This window comes from Anarhichas minor, unplaced genomic scaffold (assembly GCF_050575085.1).
Source record: "Anarhichas minor isolate MPS153535 unplaced genomic scaffold, ASM5057508v1 ptg000018l, whole genome shotgun sequence".
NCBI classification, from domain to species: domain Eukaryota; kingdom Metazoa; phylum Chordata; class Actinopteri; order Perciformes; family Anarhichadidae; genus Anarhichas; species Anarhichas minor.
In genome coordinates, this window is record NW_027466464.1 from 4,874,844 (window position 1) to 4,886,245 (window position 11,402).

The following is an 11,402-nucleotide window of genomic DNA, read 5'->3' on the forward strand; positions in this document are numbered from 1 at the left end:
CAATGGGAGCTGTTGGACTCATGATGTCGTGTGATGTGATGACTGTCCATGTGTTTGTTCAGATCCAACACCTCTGATCATCAAAGCGATCGTCCTGCCGCTGGCTCTGCTGTTGCTGAACGTTGCCCTTTACTTCTACTGTAAGGTACGGACACACGTCTGCTGTTTAGACCAGCCACTGAGATGAAGCTCTCGCTCTCTGTTTAGTGAACTGAAGACAGGACTGTGCTGTCATGTCTCTCCAGGCCAACAGGGGGCAGATGCCGTGCAGACAGAAGAACACTGAGCTGGATCATTATAAGCTGGGTGTTCCTGCAGCAGAAGAAGAAGAAGAAGAAGAAGAAGAAGAAGAAGAAGCTCAGGGAGCAGAGTAGCTCCTCCAAGGAGCTCATCTCACATCCAGATGATTTCTACCACACAACCACCACCCTTTCATACGCATGTTGCCTTAAACCAGAAGGCTGAATATGATATCACATTATTATAGCCTGTCTGTCTTACTCTCAACAATGTGTTGGTCTCTCCATACCTTCTGACTTCCTGTCTGTGGCTCTCAGCTCCAAGCCCATTGGTTCCTGCTGAAGAGGTGAATCTTTAAAAACACCTCACAGATATAAAGTTTCATTTAAAAGTAGACTTGAGAGCAGGTTTACCAGAGTCCAAGCAGAAAGCAGAGACTATGAGGAACAATGTTAATAATAGATATTAGAATAAACATGAAACATTGACTTCTATCTTCTACATTCTGTACAACGATACTCAATGTTGACAATCTGTTGCTGTTTGTCCTTTAAAAATATAATGAACTTCATGACTTCACTTATTGTAGTGAGCAAGATTTTGGCAGCAGGACAACATTGAGCTAAAAGATAATCATAATAATACAAATATGAACAACGTCCCGCTGTGATCAGCCCCTAAAACATCACTTATTTGTCATTCAGACATTTTACTATTTTGCTCATTGTTGTTCTTCATGATTTGACTTCATTTTATAATTATGGATTTTCTTATTTTTTTATGATTAACTTAAGCTGTAGCCCTATTTTTAGGCCTCTGCTCGAAAATGGCATAGCCATACTAAAGAGACTGCAATTCTGTAACTACAAGGTCTATTTTAATAATTTTTGATGATATAATTCAGATAACACTTGTGAGATTGTTCAGATGGCTAAATATTGTGTATATGTTGCTGGTTAATATAGTACATGAAGATATTACACAGCTCAAATTGAAAATATTCAGGTTCACCTGAAAAAAAAGCAATTTTATTGATATTATGTTTTTGAAATAATGCAGCTGAGAGCCTAAAAACTCTCCCAAATCATAGCACAACCTGTCAGTAGTCCCACAAACAAGTTTGGCTGGGATAAAGTGAAGAATAAGAAAGTTATAGAGGCTTTTAGTAGAGAGGTCACGCGAGGTTGTCATTTTGGAACCAGCTGTTGCAGCTCTTACATTGTACTTTTATATACTATATAACTATATATTTCACTTTTTTTATCACTCATATTATTCAATACATCCAAATACAGCCGTTTGGCATCATTTTGAGAGCCAGGGTCCTCTCAGAGCCTGTTTCTGGCTCTCATCCATGGGATTTTCTCGTCTGAATTCCAGTTGCTATGTGTGTATGGGGGTCTAGCTCAGCCTATCATCGGTCGATTTCAGTCAATGAGCCCGCCTTCGATGCGTCAGAGTCTCAGGAAGGCGGTAGTTGAAGCCGGGTGTTGATTGATCCAAAATCCAAAAAGCGCCACGCATCCCCGAACGTAAAATTCCATTCGCCAAAAGTCTGACCACCCACCCCCGGGTCCCACAAGTTAGATTGACCCCCATTCTACAGGAAACAGATGAGAAACAGACAGGATGTACTTAGCAACAATGTTTTTAGCCGCTAACCGGAGAATTGTGCCGTTCTTTTCCTAATTCTTCATAAAGGTGAGCTGCTGACTATGATTTTTTCCGGTGAAGTGATCTCTTGTGCTGGCGTTGTTGGCTCACAGCTTTGTACTGGTTTCACGGAGAGAAAATCCGAAGGTATTTATGGATTCTGTGATGAATTCTCATGCTCTGGGATGTATTGATCGGCCGTGTAGCCGTTAGCTTGTTGTTGGAATATCGAAGCGCAGTTCATAGATCGCCGATTCGTGGCCAGAAATACGTGGTATTATGGCACATTTTCTAGTTGCTGATATTAGTAGTGTATAATTGTGTTTGGAGTGTGTAAAAAGTGACTTATATGATAGTGTTGCCCATATGTTGCTGTTTAATCCGGTATATAAAATGTATACATGCACAATATTCGCTCTCAATATGAGCTTTTTTTGGACGATATTTGCTGCCCCCTCTAAGCCCGAGAGCCCCCAAATTTGGGGGCGTCGTGTTTAAGAGGTAAGGCTTTTCTTATTTTTTTTATAATTAAGGCTTTTCTTATTTCGTAAGAATGTTGTTATTAAGGATTTTGCTTATTTGTTATAATTAAGGATTTTGCTTGCATCATAAGACAATTGTAATTATTGATTTTGCTTGTTTTTTATAATTAGAGGGTTTTAATTAAAACATGCATTTTGGTTAATTTAGTAATTTAGGATATTACTTATTTCATAAGAATTTTGCTTATTTTGTACTTCATGAATGTAAATAATGTTGCAATCAAGGAATTTACATTGTGTTATAGTTAAGGCTTTTGCTTATTTCAGCAGAACATTGTCATTATGTTTTTTATAATTAAGGATTTTGCTTTTTTCACAATAATTCAGCTAGTTTTTGTTCTTCATAAATTGAGTTAATTTTGTAATTAAGGAATTAAAAAAAAACTATAATAAAGTATTTTGCTTAAATCATGAGAGTTTCGCTTGATTTTGTAATTAACGAAATTATCTTTTTCATTAGAGTTGAGCTTATTTTATACTTCATGAATTTACAATATTATGTAATTAAGGATTTTGTTTATTAATAAGAATGTTGTATTTATGGGTTTTTCTTATTTCATGAGTTTATTTAATTTTCTAAATATGGATTTTTCTCATTTCATAATTCATTCATTATCCAAACCGCTTATCCTGTTCAGGGTCGCGGGGCGCTGGAGCCGATCCCAGCTGACAATGGGCGAAGGCAGGGTACACCCTGGACAGGTCGCCAGTTCATCGCAGGGCACATGTAGAGACAGACAAACATTCACGCTCACATTCACACCTACGGGCAATTTCGAGTCTCCAAATAACCTAAGCTGCATGTCTTTGGACTGTGGGAGGAAGCCGGAGAACCCGGAGGGAACCCACGCTGCAACGGGGAGAACATGCAAACTCAACACAGAAGGACCACCCGGGATCGGGGATCGAACCCGGGCCCCTCTTGCTGTGAGGTGATAGTGCTAGCCACTACACCACCGTGCAGCCCGTTTCATTTCATAATAATTTTGTTAATTTTTGTATTTAAGTATTTTGATTACTTTTGTGTTAAAAGGATTTTGATACAAAATATCCTCCTAATCAAACAATCTGAATAAAATATGAACACATACGTGAAACTAAACACACGTACTTGGACTGCACAGATACATGTAGTACTAGTACTACTTTAACAAAGTACTTTAAGGGTTGTTGAACTTGGGTCCAGTCGGATCGTACTTGGACGAGGAAAAGACAACATGTGACCGTTTACCAACCAAAACCAAACGTTAGCGTCATTAGAAGGACTTTAAACTCACATGTGCACATCTGTGTTCAAACATGTGCAGATGATCAGTTTTCATGTGTCCACACAGAGAGATGAAATGATGAAGATCACTGTGATAAATGTATCTCTATCATCTATGTTCAAAGAAAACTAAAGCAGTTTAATAAACTCTGAAACTCTGTGAATGAGCTGAATCTAACAGATTGTAAGTCATCACCAAAGCCTTCGTCTTCTTCTCTGGCAAAAGTAAAAAGAAGCCTGTGAAGCTGCTGTTGCTCCGTCTGTCCACATGATGGCGATGTTCTCCAACACGTGAAGCTGAAGCAGCTGATGAAGAAGACAGAGTTCACACAGGTGACACGAGTCACTTCATTCAGTGGTTGAACAGCATCCATCAGCCTCAGCTGCTCTCTGTTCACTGGTAATGAGTGAAGTTCAACACATCACATATAAAATCAGGCACTTTGTGGAGGACACTTCATGGTTCATTCTTTCAAATGTGACGGGCTGCTTGTGATTAAAATTGTATTCCTTCATCACCGACACAGAAGACACACCGCTTTTTCTCCTTGAAGCACAAACATGTATTCTCTTTCCCATCTTTCATTAAATTGTCTTCCCTCTGCATCAATTTTTCTCTTCTTGGACATTTTGGGATAACTGCCAATAGCTCCCCCTTATTGCTCCACACTCATCAAGACAATGCAGGGTCCTCATGAGGCCCTCCTAACATATTTATTAAATAGTGGTGCACGTTCCTAAAGAAAGTGTTTTGGTGCGTTTAGGGTCTGAGGCCTTCATAGGACAGCCTGCTGTCTTCAGTTCAGCCAGTAAAGTTCCCATTAGAGCATCTCACCTATGAAGTGACCACAGTCACTGAACTATGAACACACTCATCAGTCCATTGCACAGATGTGTTACACGTTGCCTTGTTGTCGTCCTGCGTGAGTGTATCTCAGTTCACGTGGGTCAGACTGGTGTCCAGATCAGCAATGCATGCTGGGAGCTCTACTGCCTGGAACATGGGATCCAGTGATGGACAAGACCATCAGAGGAGATGATTCCTTCAGTACCTTCTTCAGTGAGACTGGAGAACAGTCAGGTTACCGTAGGTCACACAGAGTACTCACCACTACACCGAGTCAGTCATGTCAAGTCAATAATTAAGTGTTGGAGACACATAACACACGTGTTGAAGGTGTGTGTGTTATATTGCATTGAAATAAGACGGGTCCTTCACAGAGCTTCTCTTGGAAGCACGAATCATAAATTGTACCAAACCTTTTTACCCAGAATGAAATCAACATCTGGATCTCCCCCTGGTGGCCCCTGATGTGATATGCAGCAGTTTTCTATGAGCAGAGCATGCATTTATAAACATCAATATGTTAATTTAATTAAGGGACGCCAAAATCATGATCACAATTAATATCCTCCAACTCACTCCCAACAGTGTTAAAGAGATGAATCAAAAGTATCACAGATAACATGATATACAGCAGAAAGGATCATAAAAGTGTAAAACACTCAGGACTATAAAATGAACTCAGACCAGCAGCGCTTTTCATTTTCCTTAAATGTGATTTGATTAAAGTCAGCATTCACATCTAGAGTGGTTTGTTCCCATTAGCAACAAACAAAGTGTGTTGGTTGAGCTGCTTCTGTTTCAGGAAACATAAATGATCAAGCTTGTTGCAAAAGAAAGTGATATTCTGATATTCACGTTGACTCATCTATCAACAGACATGAGGTCACAGAAAACATCAACAGCATATGAAGAGGTTACTGTGTTGACGTTATGTCATAGACGTCTATGTATTCATGTTGCAGAGATATCTACTGATATGAGCATGCTAACCAGTTAACAATAGTGATAGTGAGTCATTGTAGCGTCCAGTATGCTGTCCAACATAAAAGGGCTCAGACTTAGATTAATTCAAAAAGTCATATTATAGTATGATGAAGAAAGTCATAGTATTGTATGTATGTATATTTTTACATTGTTTTAAAGCAAGATTGTGTAACTTTTGCTGAGCAGTAGCTGCCACAAGTGCTAATTAACAGAATAAATGCACATTCAATTTCGATTCATTTACTTTAGATTCTCAATTCTGTTGCTTTAAAGACATCACCATTAGGTCACCTGACTAAAGTGAGTGGAATGAGACCACTGCGGTCACAGGATAGAACAACTGAAATATACACAAACCTGGAACACGCCTTAAATGCACACGCGCACAAATACATATTAACACAGAGTGAGTTTAGTGAATAACCTCTACAGCGGAATAAGATCTGCAGTATCTTAATATATGAAATAGAGGACAGGTACCTTCACTTGAGTCAGTTCATGGGTTAACAGAGCACACATACTTCCTCATACTTTATCACTGGCAAGGTATTAAGTATAAAAAAGCTCACAGCATTTGAAGAGAATTGAAATACCAGTTTACATGAACAGCACATGAGTTGTACACGTAATAATCCTAAAAGGATTAACCTGTGCCTGAATAATTCACACTTTACTCTACCTGTTCTACTATAGAAGAACAGCTGGTTTAGTTTAACAGACGAGGAGTAAAATTCCCTTTTTAGTAGAATCTAATGTGTAAAAGTGTTCCATCATTTATTTGTCATGCAGTCCACCATGCATTTGCTGTCAGACATGATGTCTTCATCAGGGAACAGAAGTATATATATATATATATATATGCAAATTGTGGGCATATTTCAGCATTATAGACTGTAATAAATTGTGGTAACACTTAATAACTACATGCTATGAAGCAGTATGCAGTTCATAAACAGTTATAAATGTTTTATACTTGATTAATAAGCTTGTCTATTTTGTGTTTCATGATTGTGTTTTCATATTTTATAAATGATAGATTCCCCATTTGTAAATGAAGTATTATATATATTACAAACCAATTATTAAGGAGTTGTAGATAATTAATAATATAATTTACAAAGTGTAAGTAAATGATTGAGAAATAATTAAGATGTACATTATTCATGCATTTATACATATAATGATTTAGATATGCACTAATAGTTAGGGACTATGTTAATATAAAACGCGTATTAATACTGCAATTCATGAATAATTCAATAGTTAAGTATTTTCTGTGACCTCATCTAAAGTGAGGACTATCTATGTCAAGGGAGTTCTGGACAGGACCCAACAGCAAGACCACGAGACAGAAATTGAGGAAAAGAAAATACTTTATTTTATACGGGAGAGCATGCAGGATCGACGGTGTGGTTCTCCGTGGACCGATACCGGAAGGCAGGCATGATTACTGTGTTGATGCCTTGGTCCGACACAGGTTTGCAGGCAGATCGACGGTGATGTCCCGTGGATCGACACAGGAGGGCAGGCAGATTAGCAGGCACGAGGCAGAAGACGGTACCGGGTTGAAGCTGGTTCGGAAATCAAGACTGCACAGACTGACAACACACAGGTCTGGAGGACCAGGGTTCAGATACTGCCCAGATCTCATTAGTAGGATCAGGGTCAGGTGTGTCAGCCCCAAGGGCGTAGGTTTGCATATGGTCCATAGGGACTAGTCACAACCAAAGTTTGGGAAAGACACAATTGTCCCCACCAATATTTTGTTAATTTGAATTGCCTGTGTTAGTATGTTAGCCATATACCTGAGTGGATGGTTCCGGTTGAAGTCAGGCTGTCTTTCCTGCAGAATCTCAAAGATGTTTGGTTGTCGAAGAAACGGCACAATCTTCTCGTTGTAAGCTGGAGGAAAAGTGACAGGTGTGTCTCTGTGATGCTCATCTGATGCTGATGAGATTAGATGACAGGAGGACAGGTGGTCGACACACACACTGCACATACATTATTGAGTAGACACACACACTACACCACAGTAATATATACTGCAGCCATGTATACACTGTTGTACTTCAATCTGAACTGCTCCATACATTACAGGACTATTGCTCTGTATTTCTGTGACTCCTCCCCTCTTTTGTGACGGATTGTTGGATGAGACAATAAAGAAGTTGTTTGGATACTAGAGCGAGATTAAACTTATTCAAAGTGATGTCAAGTTCTGCACGTTTGGCCAGCTGTTTGTGGGAATTGAGAAGAATACAACTAAACACTGATACTTAGTACAAGGACTTACTTGAGTGTGTTGTTGGACTTGATGAGCTCCTGGATTAGCGCCCGTCTTCTCTCGGAGTCTGTGAGCATCGTCCTCAGAGTCGTCCTGATCTCACCGGCCGACTTCTTGTCCAGCACAATCAGATCTGAGGACACATGGAGAGTCATGTGACGGAGTAATTCCACCAGAGCAAAAGTAAAGTCTAGAGGCAAACGTGCTAGAGAATACTCTGCACAATGGAGCAGTTACAGCCTAATTACATCAGAGAACCGTAGACATTGGAAGCGTTGACTCTCACCTGAAATATTCTTATTCTCTACAGGATCTGCTAAATGCAGCGGCTTGAACCCGTGATACTGCAGAAGTTTATTCACATCCTCCCACTGGACCTGCTCCTGCTGAAACACACACACAACCAATGAGCACACAAACAGCACAGAGCAACGTGGACCCGCTGAAGAAACCGGAGCTCTGAAGTCACCTGGAACTGCTTGCTAGTCCACAGATAAACATAGGTCTTATTGCTGCAGTGCACAAAATGAGTTGTCCTGCTGTCCCTGTCCATTTCTAAATGTCCTCTACTGCAGCACACTTCAATCTGAACACAGCTTTGTGAGCCTCCTGTCACAACCAACCAGTGATCAGGTGTCTGCAGCTCCTGCACCCCCACAGGTGATGAGAGGCGCTGCGTTCTCTGATGAACACAGTGATGGTGTGGTGCTGATGGGGACTCACCTGGTCCATGTTTCACCGCACTGCAGGAGAGAAACAGGATGTGTTAGAGTTCATGGAGCTTCAGTGAGATCACATTCCGACAATGAATTCAATTAAATGATGAACATTTAAAAATCAGGCAATTTTCGGATGCCGAGCTGTTGTGAACACACAGACACACATTAGAAAAGAAACCATTCATGAGTTATTCTGCTATATTCAGCATACTAGTAGCCAACCAAGCGACACTTGTAACTCTTTAAAACAGCAACAAAAAGCCACATTTACAACGACCACGTTCCACTCTTCCGTCATTCAAACAAATGCTCTGTGACGAAATCCTACCGAACCAATGGGATGTGGCTGTTTGGGTCTTTCACCAATTGGCGTTGAGTCCCGCCCATTGTTCCACGTAGCCCCGCCCTTGTTTGTGCTGTGATTGGCTAGTGCTCCTGTGCTGCAGAAAGGGTTCCTTTAAAAAAAACGTCTTTAGTAAAGACATCATATAAAATACATAAAGATGCACAAAGACACAATAACATTTACATTTCTCTAAATGTTATGGCGATTTGACATTTTCTCAAAAGATGAGTAGTTTTACAGCCTTCCATTTGAGTCAAATAGTTGATAGTAATAAGGATGATATCATTTCTTAATCATTTTTTAGAAAACAAAGACATATTTCGTACACAATGTCCTTATTATTCCAAATGTAATATTGATGCAGGTAGAAGTATACAAGGGAGAACAAGACAACCACATCTGCTTATGAAGGTTTGACAGTTTGACTGATTTTTACTAATATTATAATTGCACAATTAAAGAAAGTCTAGTTCTAATTTTGGAGAATAGATCATTTTGGATCAAATTCCATAAAGATGGGTTTTTAATGAATTGTCTGAGCCATTTAATGTTTTATGTATTGTTCAGAGTTGATAAGTCCAGAAAATTCAAACCACCGCATTGATTTGCGTTCATTGTTACATTAATCATTACATATGATTATTACATGAGGAATGCTGCAGTCACATGAGTCCCTGTCTGATGATGATATAAGTTTACAATGGCTGACTGAGTCTATGAAAGAGTTGGCTGTTGCCTCACAATATTGAAATGTAAATTACTTTAAAGTTGAAGCAAGAGGCCGCCATCTCTCTGGGATTATCGAGTAGCTTGACTTTGTTCTCATCCACTTTAAGTTGATCAATAGTAGTTGAACTGTTTTTCCAATCTAAGTAGGATTATACATGTTGCAGCTCACTCATGCGTTCATGCTGAATGAACATGCAGGCTATAGAAACAGCTCCTGCAGTGACAGACTGCTTCACCTGTGGTGTGTGAGGAGAGATACTGCAGTTCTTACTCCCTGCTGTCACACTTTACCATTAACACAGATCCCAGTACAGATCCAAACAGACAATTCACTCATGTGCAATATCAACTGAAGTGTTTCACATCAATGTTTCCTCTGTGCAATGATGTGAATTTAACTAGCGTTTCTACTAATGAATGATTTATTATTGACCTGTCAGGCTTTGTTACCTGATGCTTCTTGTTATTGCATCATCCCCCTTGCTGCTGTCACACTGCACATTTCACCACCTCGGGAGTCTTACAGGACTTCTTGTCTTATCTTAAAGGAATTGTGGGACAGTATTATCTCCTTTCCTTTCATTAAGGATGGTCCAGTGTATCCTACTGTACAGGGCATAGAGGGGAAGCATGTGTGTTCCTTTACATATTTAAGGGGGGGGCACTTAACCAGGGAGGATACCAGAATGCTCTTCAGTCAAGTCTTTAATTAAGCTGCTGCTCCCTCAAATGTTATTTGATGTCATGAATGAAAATGCCGTCTACATTGTAAAGAACCATATATGTGCTGTTGGGAAGAAACATCTTCAGCATCATAGAAAGTCTCTGGAGAAAGGCATCTAATGTATACTAACTATGTTCCGTACACTTTATTTATATCTATATATTAATATTACATTGCATTACAGTCATTTAGCAGACGCTTTTATCCAAACCATACACCGTAGGCACAGCTACAGGAGATATTGTGGGGTTAAGTGTCTTGCTCAAGGACACATCGACATGCGACTAGTGGAGCCGGGGTGGAACTGCCGATCCTCTGATTGTAGGATGCATTTCTTTAGTGTATGACAGAAAGATGGAGGTGGATTATGATTCAGATGCTCTGTGGCAGCTTTTAAATGTACAGAAAACTGGTGGACGTTTGGAATGCTCGCAGCCAAAGGACTTCTCTTGAAGAGCTGGACAGAAAGGAGCTGGACTGTAGAGCATTAGTTCTGAAAGAACTGGTTCTGGATCAGGACTCCAACAAGACTTTCTTGTATTTGACCTGTGAAAAGTGAAAGGCAGGTGTGTAAGTTTGACTCCACTGAATATCTTTGGCTTCTGGACTCTCGGTCGGACAAACCAAGACATTTGAAGATGTCACCTTGGACTCAATCTCAACAATGTGTGCTGCACTAAACACCACTCGTGTTTTATAGACTCAATGATTACTTTAAAAACATATGGATTCATCAACTGTTAATATTATGCTTAGTTGCAGCTGTAATGTCTCCTCTGAATGACTCTCTGCTGATGTTGAAACATTTACCGGAAACATTAAGAGGACGCAGACATCATCAATCTGATAGGAACATCTCAGCCTGGCCTGGTTGTCATGGAAACAGATATAATCTGCAATCAGTCAGCAGCTTCTTGTGAAATTAAAGATGATCAACGTCACAGAAACACAGTTCAGAAAGGTTTGCCAAGACTCACAGAGTGTAAATATCATCTTAAATGGACCGATTTAACAAAGGCAAAGGCAGCAAGAAAGAGACTCCAAACAACCACAAAAAGTTAAAAAGC